Source organism: Balaenoptera borealis, assembly GCF_965194805.1.
Source record: "Balaenoptera borealis genome assembly, chromosome: 8".
NCBI lineage: Eukaryota > Metazoa > Chordata > Mammalia > Artiodactyla > Balaenopteridae > Balaenoptera > Balaenoptera borealis.
The window spans coordinates 40800028-40823713 of record NC_138865.1 but is presented as its reverse complement, the minus strand read 5'-3'; the positions used below and the strand labels follow the sequence as shown (position 1 = coordinate 40823713).

The window sequence follows — 23686 nt, the reverse complement described above, 5'->3', positions numbered from 1 at the left end:
TCATTACAGTGAGTCACCAGATCTCACACAAAGGAAGAAGCACAACCACAGGGGTGGTGATTAAGAAAGAAACTCTTCCCAGGTGAGAATGAAATAGCACCTGTCAGAATCATTCCTTTCACCAGTGCTGCTCTCTCAAGAGAATGCACTGAATATTAACTAAAAACACCTAAACCTAAAAATACAACTACCTTCTATGGCATGCACTAGTTATATATTTGGAGGTACAGTTAGATTTCTGTTGGTGGCAAGACACATAAGCCAGTGCTCATTTTTATCCTGAATTGCAGTTTTCTATTCCTAGAGAACTTGACTAGTGAAGTATATGTTGCTTTTAAATAAAGTCTACAGCTGAGTTTGTTTTTGCTGTAACTTTTTTTTTAATTTGGGAAAAGAGAAGCCTTAAAAGAAAATATGTGTTCATAGTAGTTTTAACAGGCATTATGGTGGGCCCCCAGCCTCACAAGCATATTACATGCAAGAGAAGTCATCACAGGATTCATGATCATGAGGGGCTGTGTGTGTGTGTGTGTGTGTGTGTGTGTGTGTGTGTGTGGTGGAGATGGTGGGAATTGTGGGAAGCAAGACAGGAAAGACCTGGGAGGCATGGTTCATATTCTGTGTTCACCTTATTCTAAGAAGCACTTACATCAGCCAACTGAGAGAGTTAAGTAACTGTCTCATCTGAATTTGTTTTATTATTGTTTTCAAATTTTATTCAAGTATAGTTGATTTACAGTGTTGTGTTAATTTCTGCTGCACAGCAAAGTGACTCAGTTATACATATATATTCTCTTTCATATTCTTTTCCATTATGATTTATCACAGGATATTGAATATAGTTCCCTGTGCTATACCATAGTACCTTGTTGTTTATCCCTCCTACATACAAGAGTTCGCATCTGCTAATCCCAAATACCCAATTATTATTATTATTATTATTATTATTATTATTATAAAACAAATGTTCATCCTTTACACCAGCTCTTGGAGGCACTTCTTTTCCACAGATAAGGGAAATGAGTTGACCCAAGCCACAAAACAACCTAAGGTGGACCACGGACTAGAAACTCTGCATACTCCCTACACATGAAGATTCATTTGTGGCTTAGAATAGAAAGTCATATCCTTCTCCTATTTCTCTCTATAAAGCAGATCACCTTTGCTAGAAAAGAAGTGTCTTAACGGCTCTGTTCCTCAAATGATGTGTCCAGCCAACACTTAGCTTCCTGTAAGATCATGTGCTCTGTTAACCTGTAAACTCCACTGCAGGAAATGGAATTCCAGCAGATAGATGGGAACGTCTCGTGGATGGTGACAGAAAGAGAGTGGAAGAGCTAGCAAAGAAAAGAATAATCTACCACATCGTCCTGAACTCCCTCAAAAGGCTGAACAGCAGAAAGTAGACCAGTTGGCTTCACAGATGCAGGCATTGAGCACTTACATTTTAAGGAATCAGACACTATAAGCAAACAGTTATATGTCCTGCAGTCTCCAAATTAACAAATATACATATTCCACAATCATTCTCAGAGCAGCTCAAAGGCAGGCTATCCCAGGAATTGGGTTTCCTCAGCAGCCCACTCCTCTGCTTATGGCAACAGTAAATCTAAATGATGCCTTTTGATCTAGAAAGACACAAGTCCTCAGCAGCTCTGAAATGGTCACCAGAGAATAATGGAAATGGTGGTCATTTGTGGAGGGTCTACTGTACGCTCGGGACTCTCTGTATATTCTTGCATTGACTCTTCATCACAGCCCTGCAAAGCAGGTATCACTATCCCTATATTTTTAATATGAGAAAACCGAGGTTCAAAAATAAATCACTTGCTTAAGACCACACAGCCAGGGAGTAGCAGAGCAGAGCTCCAAGCTCAGGTCATTTGGCTCCAAAATCTGTACAAACCATGCAAAAAGCTATATTTCACATAAGAGGATGGCCCTGCTCTCCCTTGATCAATGAGATAGTGGCTGAGCATTATCTTTCCTTATCACAGTGATGACTTTCCTCTGAATAGGCTAAATATTCTTGCCCTCTCTTCCTTGAACCCAGCAGTCACCAATGGCAGAATGGTGTGTAACAAAGTTCTCCCTCAGTATAGCTAACTTCTCTGCATATCATCATTTTCTAGCAAATGCTTCATCCTAAATCTGCCCATATCCTAAATATGCCTCATCCTAAATCTGAGAAATTGGGGGTCAAACTAATCACCAAACCAGGAGAATTCAAAAGGACAAGAATAGTATGATGCAATGTTGAGACTCTAATAAATGCTTTGGATTCTCTACCCCAGCACTGCACACACACACACACAAAACCTAGCTACAATTTTAAGGGTTCATGGACCCCCTGAAGCCCACTTACAGACCTGTAAGTCAAGAGACCCAGGCTTCTAAGCTGGCTCTTTGGCCACGCCCAGGGAAGCTCTATGGAAGACGCTTTTCTCCTCCGTACAATGAGATGATCACTCCAGCCCCTTCCCACTCTCAGGGTCTACGTGAGGGTGCCTCCTAATCAGGTGATATTTAAGTACAAACGTTAAGATAAAGAGATGACAAGGTCCCCTATACCTGATGATAAAACATCTCCAAGGTGTAATCAAATGTACATTTGTCAATACATGTTTCAATAAAACTATTGAATAAGATAAAATAGAATAAAAGCTATTTGCTATGACACTAAACTTCATTTTCATTCACCAAAAGGCTCTTTGATTTCCCTCACCTCAACAGAACTCTGGGGTCACATGGGAGGAGGGGGAGACAGATGGTCCCACAACGCCATTTGCTGAAATATGAGGGTTATTCCAGCCAGAACAGATGTTTGCATCATTGCTTGGCCATGTGTACCCAGTGAACAGCTGGGAAGTGTTTGGTGTTGCCAAATTTGATAAAAAGAATTCACGTTTGAAACAATGATTGGAGATGATCAGCATGGAGGAGGTAGGAAAAACAAGAGATGTCTTAAAGTTACAGAATCTGCTGAAGTCAGCACAATAGCACAGGTGATGTTTATGGAGTAGTTGCCCCAACTCGGACGTGGCTTAGGCCAAGAGGACAGAGAAGGAATGGTTGAGAAAAGATGTAGAAAGGAAAGTTTCTCAAGACCCCTTCAGGGAATAAAGAAAATAATTTGAACTAGAGTTCCCTATGGAGGAAGTGAAATATTAAAGGAGAAAGAAAGCCAATAAAAAGCATCAATTTATATTTTATAAGTCAGATACATTGCAGATGAAGCAAAGTAGAGAAGTATGTCTTCTGATCTTCAGGGATTTGTGAAATAATAGAAATAACACAGTTAGAAAAGAATAGTGGGCTTCCCCGGAGATACAGTGGATAAGAATCCGCCTGCCAATGCAGGGGACACGGGTTCGAGCCCTGGTCCGGGAAGATCCCACATGCCACGGAGCAACTAAGCCCGTGAGCCACAGTTACTGAAGCCCGTGTGCCTAGAGCCCGTGCTCCACAAGAGAAGCCACCACGATGAGAAGCCCACGCACCACAACGAAGAATAGCCCCCGCTAGCCGCAACTAGAGAAAGCCTGCACACAGCAACAAAGACCCAATGCAGCCAAAAATAAATAAATTTATTTAAAAAAAAAAACAATAGTTTTCAGTGTCTTGTGTTGGCTTAGGGCAGGTCAAGTTTTTTTTTTTTTCCTATCTGATTCCAAGACTGACCAGCTAACCATTCTGAGCCTCCAGAGGAGAAAGTAAGGGTGTCAGGAGTGCCAAGGCTCCTGGACTCATTCCAGGGACTATGCATGGGCCACAGTGATGGACAAGGACCTTGGAATATGCAGTGATACTGCTCGGCCATGCAGGGAGAACTGACTACCCCCCTGGCAGTGATGGGGAGCCGGCATTACCCTCACGAAGAATCCCGCAAGCAAAACCTGGTAGAATTTCATGCGGCGCTGCTCACTTTGGTAGCCACACACCACATGTGACTAATTACATTTAAATTATAATTGTTAAAGTTAAATATAATGTAAACTTTAGTCTTTGGTCACACTAGCCCTGTTTCAAGTTCTTAGCCATACATGGCTATTGTCTACCATACGAGGTAGCACAAATATAGATCACCACCATCACCTCACAAAGTTCCACTGGACAGCGCTGGCCAAGAGCAAAGCTTCTTTAAACTTTTATGTGCATTTGAATCACTGGAAGGTCTTGTTAAAATGCAGCTTCTGATTGAGGAGGTCTGGGGAGGGGCCTGTGATTGCATTTCTAACAAGCTCCCGGTGATGCCCATGGACCACTGAGAGGCTGGGCAAATTCACAGCGACTCTGTTAAACGCTGCCCTTGGGCTGAATGGTAAATGTTTCTCCTGCTCTAACACAAAGAGCGCCTTTTATGTTCACATTGCAGTTCCTCAAAACAACAAACATTCGACAATATAGAAATTCTTAAATGCCTCTCCCTTGCCTACCTCTCCACTTTGCACTTTCTGGTTTTAAAAACATTCCAAGATTCACAGAAAAAATGTGCAGAGCACTGAATCTCCATCTTTGCTAGGTTTCCACTGTCTGCGATGGAGATTTCCTTAACAGAAAGTCTGGCGTGATGTAATTGAAGCAGCTGTGTTTTCAGAAGATAAGAGCAGTTCTTTTATATCCCAGACACAGTGGTAACTCAGACAGGAACAGTCAGGCACGTGAAGGGATTCAACGTGGCTGCATCAGTGAAATACATAGAGGAACAAAGGGGAAGAAAGACACTTTCCCGGCTTAAAAACAGAACATGGCATCACAGTAGAAAAGCATAGTGCCACAAGTCAAGACCAAATAATATATTTGTAGCACTGCCACTGTTTCCAAACAGAAATAATTCAGTTGGTCTAGTCCTTGAAAACAAGAAGAAAGTCTTACCTACGTTGTATATAACTCAACATTTTCACATTATCTCAATTAATCAACATAACTATCCACATAAAGTAGGTCTTATTATTTTCATTTTTACAGGTGTGAATACTAACTCTCGCTGCCTGAGAAACTGCCTGGGCCTCACGTAGGTCTCTCTGGCTTTCCACCTAATACTCTTTCCATGGTCCAATCAGCACTGAAAAACAAGTTTATGAAGAGGAGGAAGATTACACACTTTAAGCAAAATAACTACTACATACCTGCAACCTCTTCTCCCATCCAGCTACTATTTACTCACCCACAAGTAGAATGTCTCACCCATTAGTCCATTAAAGGATTAATGCCATCATTAGGAGATTTCTGCTAAAAGTGCTGAGGGAGAACATAAACCACTGTGTTCATTATTTGATCTTGCTGGGTTTTAGAGAATGTACAGTTAATTATAGGTTAAAATAGATAATATATTCCAGTTTACAGAATAACTGTCCAGAGCAAATGCAAGAGGGAGCTGGTAGCAGGGTCCCCTTCATGAGAATATGCAGCCAGAGCTGGAAGCTTGGGACTGGACCAGTGGTGCAAATGTCCTCACAACCAAGTGACTTGGCTAAAAAGGTAAAGCATGAGGTGTGTGGAGAGGCCGTAGGAATAGGGCAGTCACATTATTCATCATCCTAATTGGGACAGCTTTGAGAGGGAAAGTGGGTACTCGGAGACAACAGGTGTAAGCGTGCATCATCCCAGGCACCCTGTCTGTGAGCCAGGAGGGGAGACCTGGAGTTTTCCCCGAAAAGAAAGGGGGCCACGCAGAGTGGCATAACCCAAATTTCCATTTGGCAAAACTCATTCCGGCACGTGTGTGGAGAACAGGGTCAGAAGAGGAAGAGGCTATTCAACCTCAGAAACTTACTCCATAAGAGGTGTGTGCCTGTGTGTTCACAACCATGAGAAAACCATCCAAAGAAAATACAGAATTCAGGGCTAATTTTAAACCCACTAAGCTTGACCTAAATTAGGCACAAAGAAGTTGGATTCTTCCAATGCCAAAGCTAACCACCCACTCCGCTGCTCCTCCCCTGGCAAGGTCTGATGCTTTGTAGAAAGTGGAGCCAACCCTTCAGGCCACAGGGCGCCATCTGGAAAAGCAATGAGTCATTGGCCTCAACAGGGAAACAGCCACAAACAGCAAAATGCAGCCAGACAAATGTCTGTCTGGTTGTTGGAATCATTTATTTGTTCAACAAATATTTGTTGAGTGTTTCCTGTATGCCAGGCACTGCAAATATAGATAAAGATAAACAAGGCACAATTCCTGCCTCAAGAAACTTATTGATAGACAAGGCAGTTGTCATAATACAGTGTGAGAAGCACAGCAGAGGTTGGCCCAGGTGTTAGGAACACAAAGGAGGGGCATTTACAACTCGGGGAGGCGCAGGTAATGCCAAGCTGAGTCTTCAAGTGTGGTCCCCAGACCTAGCAACATCCTGCAGGATCCGGGAGCTTGCTAGGAAAGCTGAATCTCAGGCCCCACCCCAGACCAACTGAATCAGAATCTGTATTTTAACAAGATCCCCAGGTTATCTGTATGCATGTTAAGGTCTAAGAAACACTGTCTTAAAGGATAAGGATGAGTTGGCCAGAGGAAGAGAAATGGGAGGGGAGATCTAAGGCAAAATGACTGGCGTGAGAGAGATGGTCCCACATTCCCAACGTGCAGAGATCAACGTGCCCAAAGCACAGAGAGGCAAGAAGTGGTAAAAGAAAGTGCTTCTGAAAAGGGACGGGACGCAGCTAGGTCTTTTGTAAGAGCCCTCAAATCCCTTGAAATGTCTCACGCCGGGGACATTTAGAAGGACTGCCCTGGCAGCAGCGGGGAAGAAGCAGGTTTGGGGGCCATGGAGAAAATCACAAGACACGTCACTGTACCTGGCAGTGGGGACACTAAAGAGGTCAGGTGGCCCACGGCCAACAGTGGGTTGGCAGGAGTCAGAATCATCTGGCACAGGCTTAAGCACTTGGGGAGGGGAGCTTAGCTGGTTATGTGAAACCAACAGAACTTCTTTCTGGAGCCACTTGTTTTCCCCTAATTATATTGCTTCCCAGGTAGATTTGTGCCAAAGATGTCATAAGAAAAGCACTTGGACTTCCCTGGCAGTCCAGTGGTTAGGACTCAGTGCTTTCACTGCCAAGGGCCTGGGTTCAATCCCTGGTTGAGAAACTAAGATCCCACAGGCCACATGGTGTGGCCAAAAAGGAAAAAAAAGAAAAGCACTCAAAGGACCTTCCCCCACTGCAAGTCAGTCTCAGGAATGGGACTTGAGCAGGATTTCTCAAAGATATCTAGAAATAGGAATTACCTGGGGAATTTGTTCAAAATTCAGATTCCCAGGCCCTATGGTCACACCCTATGGAAAGGTATCACACTTGATGTGCTCACTGCACATCTTTAATGGCAGGCTTGTTTTTCTCCCCATATTTGATTCATCCAACACTTATCATTCAGCACTGTTGCGTACAGGCATCTATCAAGTACAGGCAATCAACTTGATTCTTCTGCCAGATAAAGTGTCAGTTAATGTTAGTATGAATTGACTCTTGAACTTTGACAGATGATAGATAGATAGATAGATAGATAGATAGATAGATAGATAGATAGATAGATAGATGATAGATAGATAGATAGATAGATGCCTGACTCCGTGCCCTTATACCTTTTATACTTTTTTAAAAAATGAGTCTAGAAAAAAGATGGGCAAAAAGCATAAATAGCATTTCACAGAAGGGAAAACTTGTAAGGCCAGAAAGCATGAAAAGATGCTCAGCTGATCTGTAATCAGGGAAATACTAATTAAAAAACAAGATACCATTTCATTCCCATGAGATTGGCAAACATTTTAAAGTTTGGCTGGTAGGCATGCAAATGAGCACAACCAATTTAGAAAATGATTTGGCAACACCTAGCAGAGGTGAAGGTGAGCACAAGAGTACTTCCATGCTCAGGGAGAAAGCCTAGAAAAAGTCTAGCACATGTGTACCAGAAGATATGTATAAGAATGTTTACAATAGCATGCTTTGTAATAGAGTAAAACTGGAAACAATTCAAATAGCCAACAAGAGAATGGGAAAATACTGTTCATCTATACATATGAACGTATACACACAAACTACGCACACATATTGTATACATTATGCTTTTATGTTTGATAGCTTTTATAAATTTAGTCCTCAGTTCATTTAGTGATTATTATCATTATTTCCACCATTTATTAAGGCACGTGCTAGGTGTTTTCATAGATTCTTAGTTATCATTAAAATGTTGTAAGGTATAATTACGACCTTATAGTTGGAGAATATAAAGCAATTCCTTTAGCCTAAGATCACACCACTGGGAAATACTATAGTCATATATGTACCAAATAACTCCAAACTCCAAGTTCCTTCTAACCATATAACAGGGAGCTTTTTCCAGAAAAATCTCAATCACAACTGTATGTGTTAAACCCATTATCTTGATAAGGATGTAAGTACAATAACAAATTAATTCCTCTAATATTGCTCTTGATGTGTAGCCCTATTCTTCACTGAAGCTAAAAACAAAACACAGAACCAACTCGTGTGACAGCAACTAGCAATAGCATAGTCTCCTTGGGAAAAAATGAAAGGTAATTAAAGTCATCTCTACCTAATCTAGGCTGGATTAATTTGTGTTGAAGAATCTATAATTCATGCAAATTAGAAGAATCTATAATTCATGCAAATTAACATGAACGATCCATAGAAAATGTTTTGATGAAAAGAAAATAAACAGCTAATAGTGCTTCTCAAGGTAATGTGAAATTGGCCATTGGCTTCCAGAACTGGTCACTCCTTTCAAACCTGTGGCTCTCCTGCTGTGATGTTTCACCATTGCTTGGGGCTCAGGTACTCTGTCCATAGACAGCTTCCTTTCAGGTTCCTGTCACTCTGAAGCTCTCTCTTGATCCCATCTCTCACCCCCTGCTTTTTGACTCAGCCCCATCAATTATGTATTCCATCTCCAGCTTTCATCTTCTCTATCCCCCTCTCCCTTTGATCCTTTCCCTTAGATGACAAACATACCCCTCAGGACATCCTCAGAAATGCCCTTTTCTTTCGCTCAGATGTGCTGTCCCCACCAAGCTCCCTCTCACTCCTTTCACCACCCACCTTCTTGAAGGATCCCAGTCTGTCCCACGATCCCACTTCCTTGCCAGCCTCTCCTGGCTTAACTGTCTCCTTATTTATAACAATCAGGCAACCATGGTTCTTCCTAAGCCCTCAAGAGGCTTCAGTGAGAACATGTATATGATGCCAGGTATCAAGTGGGAGCTCATTAGTCTTCCACTTTTTTTTTTAAACATCTTTATTGGAGTATAATTGCTTTACAATGGTGTGTTAGTTTCTGCTGTTTAACAAAGCGTATCAGCTATACGTATACATATATTCCCATAACTCCTCCCTCTTGCATCTCCCTCCCACCCTCCCTATCCCACCCCTCTAGGTGGTCACAAAGCACTGAGCTTAGCTGATCTCCCTGTGCTATGTGGCTGCTTCCCATTAGCTATCTATTTTACATTTGGTAGTGTATATATGTCAATGCTACTCTCTCACTTCGTCCCAGTTTACCCTTCCCCCTCCCCGTGTCCTCAAGTCCATTCTCTACATCTGCGTCTTTATTCCTGTCCTGCCCCTAGGTTCATCAGAACCTTTTTTTTTTTTAGACTCCATATATATATGTGTTAGCATACGGTATTTGTTTTTCTCTTTCTGACTTACTTCACTCTGTATGACAGTCTCTAGGTCCATCCACCTCACTACAAATAACTCAGTTTCATTTCTTTTTATGGCTGAGTAATATTCCATTGTATATATGTGCCACATCGACAGTCCTCCACTTCTTGAAACTCTTTCCTCGCTTGGATTCCACTTAGCTCCCTGTTCTTTTTCCTGGACTCGGGTCTTTGTCTCTTACCTCCGTCTGTCAGTTGCTGAGGGATCTCATCGGTCCCCTAGATCCAACTGTTACCTCTATGCAGAGAAGCAGATGGTGCTCAAGCTCTATATCCAGACTGGGAGTCTCACCTGTGAATCAACAGGTCCCGAGCCAGACTCACCACCGCTGATCACTCTGATCCCCAGTACTCACCACCGGCTTCTCCTCACCATCATTTGCCAGTTTCTTTGATTTGAGCCTTGGTAACCATCATTAACTCCTCTGTCTCCCCATCACTGATCACTTACTAAATCCAGTCTTATCTTATACAGCCCATAATGCTCTTATCAAGCCCTTCCTCATCACACTGAAGCTACTTTATCCTTAACTCTTGGTCTCAACAACTCTAGTGGCGACAACTTCAAGAGACTCCTACCTAACTAACCTCCCTGCTCCTCCATCTCATCCTCCTCTTATCCTACAAACCACTTCAGAGAGAATAGCCCTGTTTCTGCCCCTACCCCTCCTTCTGCAGCCCACTGCGTCTGCCAAAAAAAAACCAAGGATCAGCTCAGTTTGGAAGAAAGTGAGTAATCAGTACCAAGAGCCGTGCGGAGGAATTTTTACCTATGGACATGTGCATAAGTATATAAATATATATCATACATGTCTAGGTACACACAGATCACAAAGATCTGACTAAGGCTCAGAGTAGAAAAGAGTAATAAGTAAGCTGACACACCATCAATCTCTTTACATATCTGTTCTTCAAGTTGTTAAAATTACACAATTATGACCTTGATAAAAGAAAACCCTTTTTACTTTCACAAACTTGCTTTGGTTTTTTTTTTTTTTTTTTAATTCTTTCATTTCACGCCAAGGAGCCAGAAAACATTCACCTGTCATCTCATTTACTCTAAAGTTTAAAGCCAGAGTTAGCACACTGGGGGTTTGAACAGCCACATCTTTGAGGTCTAAATGCCAATGTTTAAAAATTAGAAGATTTCCCCTAAAATCTGAAAAACTAGCCTCCCTTAAAAACCCACCTGATCAAGTAACACAGGCTCAGCATGCCCATGGCAGGGAGCATAACAATGGCCACTCATTGGCCAGGCCACCCACTCACCTCCCATGAGTTCACTGAGATCACGTATCTGACCCACTAGGAATTGTACGCTTTGGTCACTAGTTTAAACAATGAGGTTTTATTGTAATTTATACAAAATGACATTGGAGCCCTTTGACACACGAAGTATGTCTAGTATATACGTATATACTGGTTTCAAGCCAACACTAATTAGCATACCTTGTAGATGGGGTCTATTGAACCCATTTAAGGAGCACGTGTGTTTCAGATTGCGCAGTTCTAGCTTGTTGAGACTGTCCAATAGCATGATTTCAGAACATCAGCCACTTCAGATGCACTACTTCTTTCATCCAACAAGACTTCCAGCCATAAATGAATTACATTGGTGTAATATATTTCTTGTTTTGCAAAATGAAACTAGCACCACGTGTGCATCCAAATGTTTAGTATTCCCCTGTGAATAATTTATTCTAGTACAGTTTCAGGAATATGAGTTAGGATGACTTGTTCTGCCCTTCAAGATCATCTTTGTTTTCTTAAAAACTCTAGGACAAACAATTAAATTTCAAAGTTGGAACTTATCTATTATTCTAGTCCGTTTTTTTCTATTCTAGTTTAATCTTTTACTTTGTATTTCACAGGTTATAATCTTAAAAACCTTTGTGGTTCCATTTTTCTTTCTTTTTCTTTTAACGCTGAGGTTAAACACTTGACATTTCTGCTATTTTAGTTCCCAGGAGTATCAGCTTTTCCTGAACATATAAAGGCGTCATAAGTGTCACTTGCCTTGGCCTTCCCTTTCCTCTGATCTGTTGATTTTAATGCCCTTTTTCATTTCTACAATCTTGCAGCTCCCTTATTATTTTGGCTTTCCCAGTTTTGTGCCTGCATTTGTTGATATTTTTCCATACTCCACCCTATGACCTGACATGAATTCTAATTGGAAGTTTCCATTTGCCTTTCAGGAATGAGCTCTTATCAAAAGATCACTGAGTCATAAACATGTTTGCTTGCCAGCTGCTAGCACACCGTTGTATAGAGAGAGGACACTTAGTTAAATGTGAAGCTTTGCCTTATTCAGAGAAACCCTGGGACTCTTCAGAAGGAGCCTGTGGCAGCTCTAGACAGAGACAATCCTCACTAGGCACTGAACATCCCATTTATTACTTGAAGCTTTCACCCAATTCCCCTCCCCTAATGCACTCCCAAATCCGGAGGCTGGAGGGGACCATGCCATATACCTGGCAGGGCCAGAATCAAAACACTGAAATTAAAGGGTCTTCCCCATGCTCCTACCCTCTGGGTGGGTGCCTAGTCTCTTCCCAGGATGATGATCCTTTATAAGCCCTGCAACCTCCTCCATAAACTGCTTCTACAGCTCTGGGCTTGTCGCTGAGCCAAGAGCAGTGTTCTCCCTGGGGCACTGCGCTTCCCTGCACCAAGGAATCCAGGAATCCACTCCCAGGCAAATACCAGAGAACACTGCCAAATGGCAAGCAGCCACCGTGCTTGCCGGGTGACCCCAGAGGAATGTGACAGTGTGCCCTTTGTGAGGCCGTCCTCCCACAGCCTGGCCAGGCCCACGCTCGCCAATGGCCCACTCACATTCCAAGGTCTTATCACAGTTAACCCCATAACCCCATCACCACACCATAGAAAATGCCACCCACAGCCCCAAGCCCTCTGGAACTTGCAAGGCTGTCCAGCCCAGGAGGTTAAACTTTTTAAACAAAGGTTATAGGTCACTCACACAAAACCTGCAGAAATATCTGTTTGCAAGTATAATATCAAAGGGATATAAGTTGATGTACAATATAAATTCAAGTGCAATATAAAAGCGCTTGAATCATTTTCACTCTTAAAATGTTTCTTTATGAAAAAAAAAATCTAGGGACAGTAAGGAAGCCTATTAGAGCTGGCTTCCTGCATTGTATTAACGAAGGACATGGGTGGAAGTGACATTTAACCACGTCACAAAATTCTGCATGCTCAGCAATAATGGTGGAAACAAGAGGTTAGGATAGAAGGTAAGATAAGGGGAAGAAGGATTAGGCCTTCTCCCAGAACCATGCCTTGTCCCTGTCCTGTCTTCCTCACAGGCAGCAATCCTTAGAGGGATGTGTCAAGAGCCGCCATCTTGCTCAACTCTGCAAACTCCCCCTTTACCAACTCTTCTTTAGAGCAGCAGGGGGTACATTGCTTGAGACTGAAGGGAGCCAGAAGGCTTCTTCATAGACTTCTTTCCTCAAGGCTACAGACTGAACAATTTGCTTTCACAAATATCAAATTCTCCACAAACTAAAAAATGAATGTTACTCCTGGCTTGTTGTGTGCCTTGATTACTGAACTTTGGCCACCTGAGTCCCAGGTGGAGTTCAAGGTCACTTTTAGGATGTTGTGCCACTGGTCTCCACAGGTCAGAAAAAAATAATTTAGCCTGTTGTCCAAGCAATGATGTTAGAGAGAAAGTGACTTCAGTTCACATCCTGGCCTTGGCCATCCCTGGCTGTGTCACCTAGGACACAGCACTTGGCTCTCTGAGCCTCAGTTTCCTCAACTGTGAATTGGGACAAGTGTCCCTCATTAAATGAGATGGTACATGTGAAGCACTTGGCACCCTACCTGACAGATGGCAGGAGCCCAGTAAACCTCAGCTCAACTATCCCTCAACCACAACGTAACCACAGTAGACCAGTAGGGTTTCTGGATCATTAAGTCATTTTAACAAGCTTTTAAAAGCAAACTAGTTCACACCAATGCAGACCCAAGCCATGTTTATGAACAATTCTCTCCCAGTGTCTTAGATGTAAAGCTTGCTTGGGGATTCTTGTGGTTTCCAAAGTAGAGCAAGGGGGAAAGTGTTGCACCATGACATTTCCTATAAAAAAGAAACTCTAATTAACACATGATGCTAACGCCTGAAACCCTTATTTAGTGCTCGTTGTTCAGTGTTTCTCCAGCTCTGTGGATGCCCACGTGGAACGTCAGTTCTACACACACAGACTTCCATTTCGTTTCCTCTTAGTCAACATGCAGTGTGCCCTCAATTTGTTTCCTCAAATTTTTGAGACTCACCTGGGGGGCTTGTTGAATATGGAGATTCTCCGCCCCACCCCCAGATTCTGATTTGGTAAATCTGAGATGGAAACCATGAATCTACACATTTTTAACAACCCCCTGTCCCTGTGACCCTAATATGGTCTTCAGACCACAATGTGGAGAAACTGGCCAGGCTGTACCATTCAAAAATCCCTACAACCTTAGAACCTGGCTCGCTACAGAAGTTAAATCCCCATGAACTAATTATTAGGAAAAGAGAACCGTAAATATGCACATGTCATTCTGGTTTGCCGTTCCATTCCCCTCTCTCCTCCACTCCCCAGATTCCCATAGCTCCATATCTCCAGCACCAACTTTCCTTCCATACCTTACGTCCTCAGGGTTTTACACAGCCTTTCCTTCTGCCCTGATGCGTGCGAGATCTCAGACTAATCTGTGGGTAGTAGGATCCAACTCCACTGTAAAGCAGGTCCAAGCAAGGGATTCGGCCCAACATGAGTCTGCAAAATGGGTGAGTGACACCTGGGTCTGAACTGAGGGCCAACTAACACACAGTTTGAAATGTTTTACCAAAGGCAGATGAAAACCAGTCCCAATGGAGAAAGGTTCAATCAGACGCAGAATGATATTCATTACATCTGATGCTTCGTCAGACTGAGATAAGAGGAGGCTAAAGGGGCATGTTCATTCTTGATTTTCTTTAGTATTCTTTAGGTACATGGAGACACCTCCCTTCTCTCTATATTCTCTAACTCGAATTTAACCATCAAATCTTTATTTCCAACCTTAACCTAACTCAATCCCTATAGGTGTGCTGTCCACGTCCTACTGAGTTTTTAAAATGTGGTTAGTCTGAATTGAGATGTGTGCGAAGTGTAAAATATATACTTATATGAATTTCTTAATAATTTTATATTGATCATGATAGTGAAGAACTCATTTTTGTATAGAGATGACAGTACTTTAGCTATATGGGTTAAATAAATATTAAAATTTTAAAAAATATGCACGTCTGGGAATTCTTGGAGCACCAAGGCCTCCCTGGCAGCCCTGCACCACGCCAACTCTGTTCACCCACAGTTCCATTTCTGAGAGAGGGGTATTGATGTCTCCAACTATGATAGTGGATCACCTATTTCTCCTTGAAGTTTTGTCAGTTTTGCCTCATGTAGTTTGATGCTGTATTGTTAGGTGCATACATGTTCAGGATTATTATATCTTCTTGGAGAACTGACCCCTTTATCATTACATAATGCCTCTCTTTAGCCCTGATCACTCTCCTTGCTCTGAAATCTGCTCTGTCTGAAATTAACATATTGAAGAGCTATTCACACTTTCTTTTGATTCGTGTTATCGTGGTATATCTTTCTCCATCCACTTAATTTTAACCTCTATTTGTCTTTATATTTGAAGAGGGTACCTTGTTGATGACATAGACTTGGGTCTTGTTTTTGACTCATGGCTCCTAGCTTCACTCTGACTCCAGCTCACCCCGCTCCTATTCCCCTCAGTCCCTCTCAGGAGGTTCTGATCTTGGACTCTGACTTTGCAGCATTTTCCTTGAGATTAAGTGGCCCCAAAAGAAATGAATGACTATGGAAATACATTAGAAGCGTTTGTTGTTCTGTCACTCTGGGGGTCAAATCATAGCTCCTGAAACATAATTAAATAACATAATTGACACATAAAACGGTCTGCACAGCAGGCATTACAAAGGACAATATTTAGCTTTTTCTTAAATAAGAATCTAGTGTATCTGAATTTATCAAACATTTTTCTTTGGTGAAGTCTAAATTAATAAGATTTATTGTACGTATGTCTGTGTGTTGTGTGCCTGTACATGCACAAGGGATCAACCCATTAGCAAAGAAAACCTTGCTTCAGGCAATAAAGAGGCAATTTTAAAGTTTTCAATTAAAAAATAAGAAATGCTGTTGCTTATAAACTTAAAGATCAAATAGCCATTTTACCTATATTGAAACGAGTTATTTCACAAGATTTGTTTAAAACTCTGTTCTGAATCTAGATAAAAATACAGTTTTATTTCTAAATCATGCCCTCCCCATTTTTACCCCATGATTGAAGTTTTCCCATCTGGACCAAGGGAAAAGAACAAGAGAGCTGGACAAGGAAAGACTATTGATCCAGGTGGTTTCCCTAGGGGCCATCAGCCCTGAAGAGAGTCACAACATACCGCACTGGAAAGAAAGAAGGATGGAGCAACTGAGACAATGTTCAAACCATGGGTACCCCTATAATAGCTAACCATTTAGAATTAATGCCAAACAAGAAATCAGAAGACTGTTCAATGGTTCCATAGGTACTGTCAAGAAACATTATCTGAAATTTGGAGATAAGGCAAAAATATGACTAGGTGTCCTTTCAAGGTCACATAGAGCACTGTCTCACAAAGCTACACAGGGCACCTGATGCTTTATGGAAGATAAGTTGGCTTAACTTAACATTCACTAAACTGTAGAGTCCAGAAACCGTAAAGTTAGATGTTAACTTGTAGATGATTGATAAGCTACAAATTATTTCTGTCCCACAGAAGAAATAAGCCAAAGATTATGGTTTTATCACTTTATATAACATTACATATCTCAGTTGCGTCTCAGAAAACCCTATTTATTTTAACTTATTGAAAACTATATACACTGAGACTCTATCATTTGGTCCACCCATTTTCCTGCCCTGGAAACAAATGCCTCCTCTGTTCTTTCTCACTGAAGTCTGAGCTTGAAAATTATTTCAAAAATGTCATGAAGCCTAGGAAATTTCCATCTAGCTCCACAGTTGTCACTGGTCCATCACCACTGCCCAAGTTCTCAGTGGCTCCTCCTCCAGCCAGCACCAAACAGTCTTTTCTACCGACCCTACCATCCTTGGACCAGGCTCAGACTCAGCATTTAACCAAGGTACACAGATCTGGATCTTCCATGGAAGCAGAACAAAATGCAAAGAAGAGAGAGCCAAGACACACTTGTATCTTTTTAAGTCCAGTACCCTACTTCCTTTTTGCTCCAGGGCATGAAGTTTGTATCAGACTTAGCATTCTAGAAGAACGTGGATGTCATGGGAAGTGACAGAGCAAAGCTAAATTAATGAAGCAGGGGTTATCCTCAAGAGCACAGAAGCCAGTGGAATAAAAGGAAGCCAGGGAAGAGAGAGAACGAGAGCATGTGAGGGCACGTGTGGGAAACACACTTACTTTTGCAGAATCATCCTTCACTCTCAGCCTCACCTCCCACACACTGGCTGTTCTGGTGCTATAAGCAGACTCCCAGTGAGGCTGGAAGTGCCAGCGCAAGGCTAAAAATTTCTGCTAAATTACTATTAAGCATACCAAGAAAAGATCTGACTCAAGGAAACACCTTACTGGATTTTTTTTTAAAAACAGAAAGAAGCAAAGAAAATGTATTTTCCAAAGCAAGCCACAAAGTATAGGGTGGCTAAGCACATAGAGCATTACTCCAAAGGGATAAAACCTACGAAATCCATTTCTCAAATTGCTGAAATAAATACTTACTATTTGGGGAAAACCATGATGGTTACTAACAGAAGATGTCCTAAATGGGTCTTGAACGTGGGCACTGAGAAGGAGCCACAGGTAGTTTCCCTCTGCCCAGTCTATGAGTCTCAGAAAGAGTGAATGCTTTCTCCACACAAACATGGACTTGTACAATCAGGCCTGACCAAGGGCACAGCATCTGAATTAAGCCAAACGACCTTATTGGGGGCAAGATTTAGAAACAGCCCTCCTTGTTCTGTGCATTCTGTGTGTCCCACAGTTCACAGGCCATCAGGACCTGCTCCTGCCTCTGGGCGTTGCCTTGGCCTAGCCTCCCTCCCACACAAGGAATAGCTGCAAAAGGTCACTGTCCAGAGAAAGGAAACTCTTCTGGATGAAGAAAGAGGAGATGCCTTCAAATCCTAACCCTTTGTGCGAGCTGCACCTCCAGACACACGTGAACTTTTAGAAAGACGTCCATGAGTGACCACTGCTCACCGGACCTGCCCGTTCTGAGCCCCAGAATCTTGATGCTCTTCAGTAAATGGGGGTCAGACGCAGTCTAAGAAGCTATATATAATCATTTATGTTTGACTTAAGATTTGATGACTACGGTAAAATGTTATTTAGGCCACAAGAGCCATAAACATTTAATGTCCATAAATGGATAGTGTCCATTAGGCTCCAGAGTGAGTTACGATATTAGTTTCCAATTCCTCTTCCTTAAGGACATGATAACAACCCATAATTAACCAAGGGAAGGTCCCTGTAATAACTCGGTCTAGCTCCTCTTCCCTCGGTGAACACAGGGAATACTTCTTCCTCGGGTCTGGATGACTCTGAGCAGCCTACTTCTGGCTTATTATGGACCAGAGAGAACCCTCAGTCTTCACTGGTTATAAAACACTGAAGCATCTGTCTCTCTAATGTGACCACTCCAAGTCCCCCATCTTTCTTGCAGCTTCTCTCTGCAGGATCAGCATGGTGCTGAGTGGGTAGGAAAGACAGAACCCCTCTGCAAGATAATGGAAATATACACGTGGCTCTCTGCCTCCAGTGCCTGGCACAGAGCTCCTAAAACCACAGTAACTTCCTAAGTCATGAGAGCACTAGGAGCATCTTTTGTTCTAATATTTGGTCGTTGACCCAGGTTCCTGACACAGAGTTCCTAAATCCCTTGGAATTTCTGGGTGATAGCAATGTCTTTTGTTCCAATGAGGTGACTCTTGGCAGGCTTCTGGATAGGGGCTGGTCATCAGAAAGACCAAGCTCTGATTAGAAGCTTAGAATTTTCAGCCCCACCCCTCATTCTCCAGAGAGAAGAGAGGAGCTAGAAATGGAGTTAATGATCAATCATGCCTATGTGATGAAGCCTCCCTAAAAATCCCGAAAATACAGAGTTCAGAGAGCTTCTAGGTTGGTGAACACATACCAGGAGGGTGATGTACCACAACTCCACTGGAACAGAAGCTCCTGCACTTAGGACCCTCCCAAACCCTGCGCTACATATCTGTTCACATGACTTTACATCTGTATCATTTATCATCTTTTATAAGTTTGTGTTCCCCTGAGTTCTGTAAGCTATTCTAGCAAATAATTGAATCCAAGGAGGAGGAGGTCATGGGAACCTCCAATTCGTAGTTAAGTCAGACAGAAGTTGTGGGCAACCTAGGGACCCACTACTTGTGATTGGCATCTGAAGTCGGCAGCAATGTCATGGGACTGAGCCCTTAACCTGTGGGGTCTGATACCGTCTCCAGGTAGACAATGTTGGAATTGTGTTAAATTGTAGGACACCCGTCTGGTGTCTGAGAATTACTTGCTGTGAGGAAAAACTCCCATGCATTTGACCCTGCTGTGTGTTACATATGAAAGTTGTTAAGAGAGTAAATCCTAAGTGTTCTCATGGCAAGGAAAACAAATTGTTTTTTCTTTTTCTTTTATTTTATATCAATATGAGATGATGGATGCTCACTAAACTTATCATGGTAATCATTTCATGATGTATGTAAGTCAAATCATTATGCTGTACACCTGAAACCTATACAGTGCCATATGTCAATTAGGTCTCAATAAAACTGGAAGAAAACAAAAATAAAAACTCCCACATATTTGGTGTCAGAAGTGTGAGTGTGAGTAGTGTGAGAGTAAAGGAAAAACATGGGAGGAGGACTGAGTTTTTCTTTACACCCTCTTAGCAGGAATTCTCTCTGGCGGGAAATTGAAAATGGGTCCTCTGTCATATAGAAACTTCCTGAACAATGACATTACATACATATTACGAATATTTGATCAGTTGGTGGAGGAGGATCATGGAGAGCTACGTATGCCTTGCTAAAGTGTTTGACCTTTACCCTGTAGGCAATGAGAAGCCAACAGAAGTTGTTCAGTCATTAAGTTATAACAATTAGTTATCTGTAAGTTAACAAAGGTAACACAAGCAGTAATATGTATAAAATAAGGAGGAGCTTGTAGGGGACCAGAGAGGAGACACTAATCTACTATTTCTAATTCATTTAATTATAATTCAGAATATTTTTTCAAGCAAGGAATTGTTCTTCAAGATCTATCTCAAGGTCCAAAAACTCACCCACTTCCACCTTAGTGGCACTATTTGCCTGGCATTAGTCATTATGAGAACCAGGGAAAGTGATCTTGGGCATCAGTAAGTTTGTTGGCATAGACTGGCTGCCCAACAGAATGCTCTTCTCTCTGTCAGCAGAAAAGACCAGATTGAGACCTCTTTCTAGCCACTGACCAGAGGTCTGGATCATTTCAAAGATAGCACTTCACTTGTTACTCTAATTCTGCAATCCAGGTCATGCCCAAGGACACTTTTTGCCCAAATTATCATTTAGATAAATAAAACACAAAGCTCCCTTTGTAAAGGTAAACTTAATCAGTGTGTCAGCTTGTGTAATAGTCATGTAGTGGTCTCTAGATTCCAATGACCAAGGAGAGTATTTGTCCAGCTTCTGACTGACCCTAAAGACCCCTGTTTCTGTGCTAGTGACCATTAGACTCTCCTTATCCCTACAGACATGATTCAATGGACCAGCTCCCAGCTGGACCACTATCATAGGGCCATTAGCGATTTCTAGCCTCCCAGGGCAATTTTTGACAATCATAGTGCATACAAAAATTGATCACAGGAGGAGGATTAACTAGCACCATTATTATCCAGGTGGGAAATGTCCAGTTGGGGGAAATGGTGCAAGGGTAAGCTATCAAAGGGAGTGAAACAAATAAGTGCATAAATTTTAGTATCAGACAGACTGGCTTTTAATCCCAACCCTGTGTGCCCATGGGCAACTCACCTTACCTCTCTGAGTCTGTTTTCTCATCTATAAAATGGAAATAGGACCTGTACCTTGCAGAATTGGCGTGAAGATTACAGATGACATATGTGAGGCACCTAACACAGTCTGGTACCCAGGAGGTATGGTAGTCATTCAGGAGGTTCCATGTATTCTGATTCTGCTCTACTTCCAGGCACATGATAGAATTGTAATTTCCAGCTCCACTTGAAGTGGGTCTTGGCCATGTGACTTGTGTTGGCCAATGAAGCTTAAAGAGTCAGTGAGATATTCACTCCCTTCACACACTCTCTTCCCACTACTATGTTGGTCATGGAAGTATCCCAGGTGAAGCCTCTGTCTTCCTAGGTCACTGTGTGACCATGGTGAGTAGAAATCCCCTACAGAAGTAAATAGCATGAGCAATAAAAGAAATTTTGTATGAAGCCACTGACATTTGGGAGTGCTTTTGTTACTGCAGCATGACTTATCAGATACTAAGAGAATAAAACTCAATGTGTTCTAGCTAATGTGATTCTGCTTTTATTACTTCAAAACACTGCCTTCAAAAGGGAGGGGGGAATGTCAGAAAGTCAAAGATTCCAACTGAACTAAGTAAAGACTGATCCCAAGGCAGTTCACCAGGCAAGGAACCTCATACACTAGTTATTTAGACTTAAAAGAAGTGAAAATAAATAATCTCAGTTCCTAAATCTGAACTATGTTTCCATGAATTACAGATTTAAAAGGTTACATTGAACAGAGTAGGATAAATACACAAAAGAGTTTCTGCAGATTAAAAGCTCCAACGCACTGGGCCCCAGCCAGAATGATCATAATCCAAGAATCGAGGTCAATAGCCCTGAAAAATAAGTCTTAAGTACTTCCAGCCTTTAAAATTCCTCAATGGACCAGAAAACATCTGTTCCCTAATCTACTGGGAAAAAAAGCTCCTTTGCTAAATACTAGTCAGCACCCCAATCATGAAATTCATTGCCATTTTCCTGGGGAGAAACAAACACACATTAACCCTTCCTCCCTTGTCATCTGCAGATGCCATCAGCTGTAGTTGCCACTACAGAAGAGGAACTTTACATCTAAACAGAGAGAAGAATGCTTCACTTTCCTTGTAGTTGCCAGAAAAGGCCAACATGAACTCCCAAGTGCTGGCAATCACTCCTTACAGACATCTGGTGAAGAAGAAATGAAATACGTTGTATTATTAAATAAATGTAATCTTTTCTTCTCAGCCACTGACCTAGTGCAATATAAAAACGTGAGCTCCGAGGGCTTCCCTGGTGGTGCAGTGGTTGAGAGTCTGCCTGTCAGTGCAGGGGACACGGGTTCGAGCCCTGGCCTGGGAGGATCCCGCGGAGCAGCTGGGCCCGTGAGCCACAACTACTGAGCCTGCGCGTCTGGAGCCTGTGCTCCGCAACAAGAGAGGCCGCGATGGTGAGAGGCCCACGCACCGCGATGAAGAGTGGCCCCCGCTTGCCGCAACTACAGAAAGCCCTCGCATACAAACGAAGACCCAACACAGCCAAAAATAAATAAATAAATAAATAAATAAATTTATTTAAAAAAAAACGTGAGCTCCAAAGCCAGACAGACTTGAGTTCAAATCCCATCTTTCTCACTTACTAGCTGTGTGAACTCAGGCACACGACCCTCTCTGAGACTCAGTTTACTCATATTTAGAATAATACTAACAATAAGAGCTACCATTTGTGAGTGCCTGCTGTATGCCAGGAATAAGTGTTTCATGTGCATTACACCTTTAAGTTCTTACAGTAACCATATGAAGGAAGGACTTACATGGATCTTACAAATAGGAAAAATGAGACTTGAAACTAGCAGGAAGTAAAGCCAAGATGCAAATTCAGACCTGTTTGGCTCCTAAGCCTGAGCTCTAAATCCTGAGAACACTGACTCCATAAGCCTGCCTCTTGGGGTTAATAGAAATCACAGTGCTGCCCTGACCCAGAGTGGATCTCAGCCAGTGTTCTGGGTTTTTTGTTGTTGTTGTTGTTGTTGTTTAATTTTATTTTTGCAGCCACATAGCACAGGGAGATCAGCTCGGTGCTTTGTGACCACCTAGAGAGGTGGGATACCCGTCTCATTTTATCCACCAGCTCTTTATCTTTCCACCTTTTTTCCCAATGGTGTACCTGGAATATTACTTCTGAATCTGGAATCTTCAGTAGTCTTAAAAAGACTTCTGGAACATAGCTTGATGTTCATAGTAATCTTCCCATTAACCTATAAAGATATAGGTATCAACATAAAAATATATATAGCTTTAGATATGTATATACAGATAGAAAGACAGAAAAAAATGGAAGGAAATGTTAACAATGATTATCTGTCGGTGGTGGAATCATGGGTTATTTTGAATATCTTTAAGTTTTTTTGTGTCTAATGAGAATGCATTTCTTGGGGAAGCAGGAGAAAAATTAAGTTGTTTTCAAAGACGTGGAAGGAGATTACTGGGCTCTTTAATTTTTTTAACATTTATATTTATTGTTTCCAAAATAAACAAGGGTATTTCAGTCCCTAAAAATATATTTCTTCATTTTTGCTTACTTAAAAAAATGTTCAGGGGCTTCCCTGGTGGCGCAGTGGTTGAGAATCCGCCTGCCAATGCAGGGGACACGGGTTCGAGCCCTGGTCTGGGAAGATCCCACATGCCGCGGAGCAACTGGGCCCGTGAGCCACAATTACTGAGCCTGCGCGTCTGGAGCCTGTGCTCGGCAACGAGAGGCCGCGACAGTGAGAGGCCCGCGCACCGCGATGAAGAGTGGCCCCCACCTGCCGCAACTGGAGAAAGCCCTCGCACAGAAACGAAGACCCAACACAGCCAAAAATAAATAAATAAATAGAATACCATGGCCAAAAATCAGTAAAAATAAAAAAAA

The 23686-nt window shown here is 42.2% G+C and overlaps 1 protein-coding gene across 4 annotated transcripts in view; it reads right to left on the bottom strand.

The window, feature by feature from the left end:
• FRMD3 (FERM domain containing 3) overlaps nucleotides 1-23686 on the bottom strand; it is a 380805-nt gene that overhangs the window by 196835 nt on the left and 160284 nt on the right. The window lies entirely within an intron of this gene.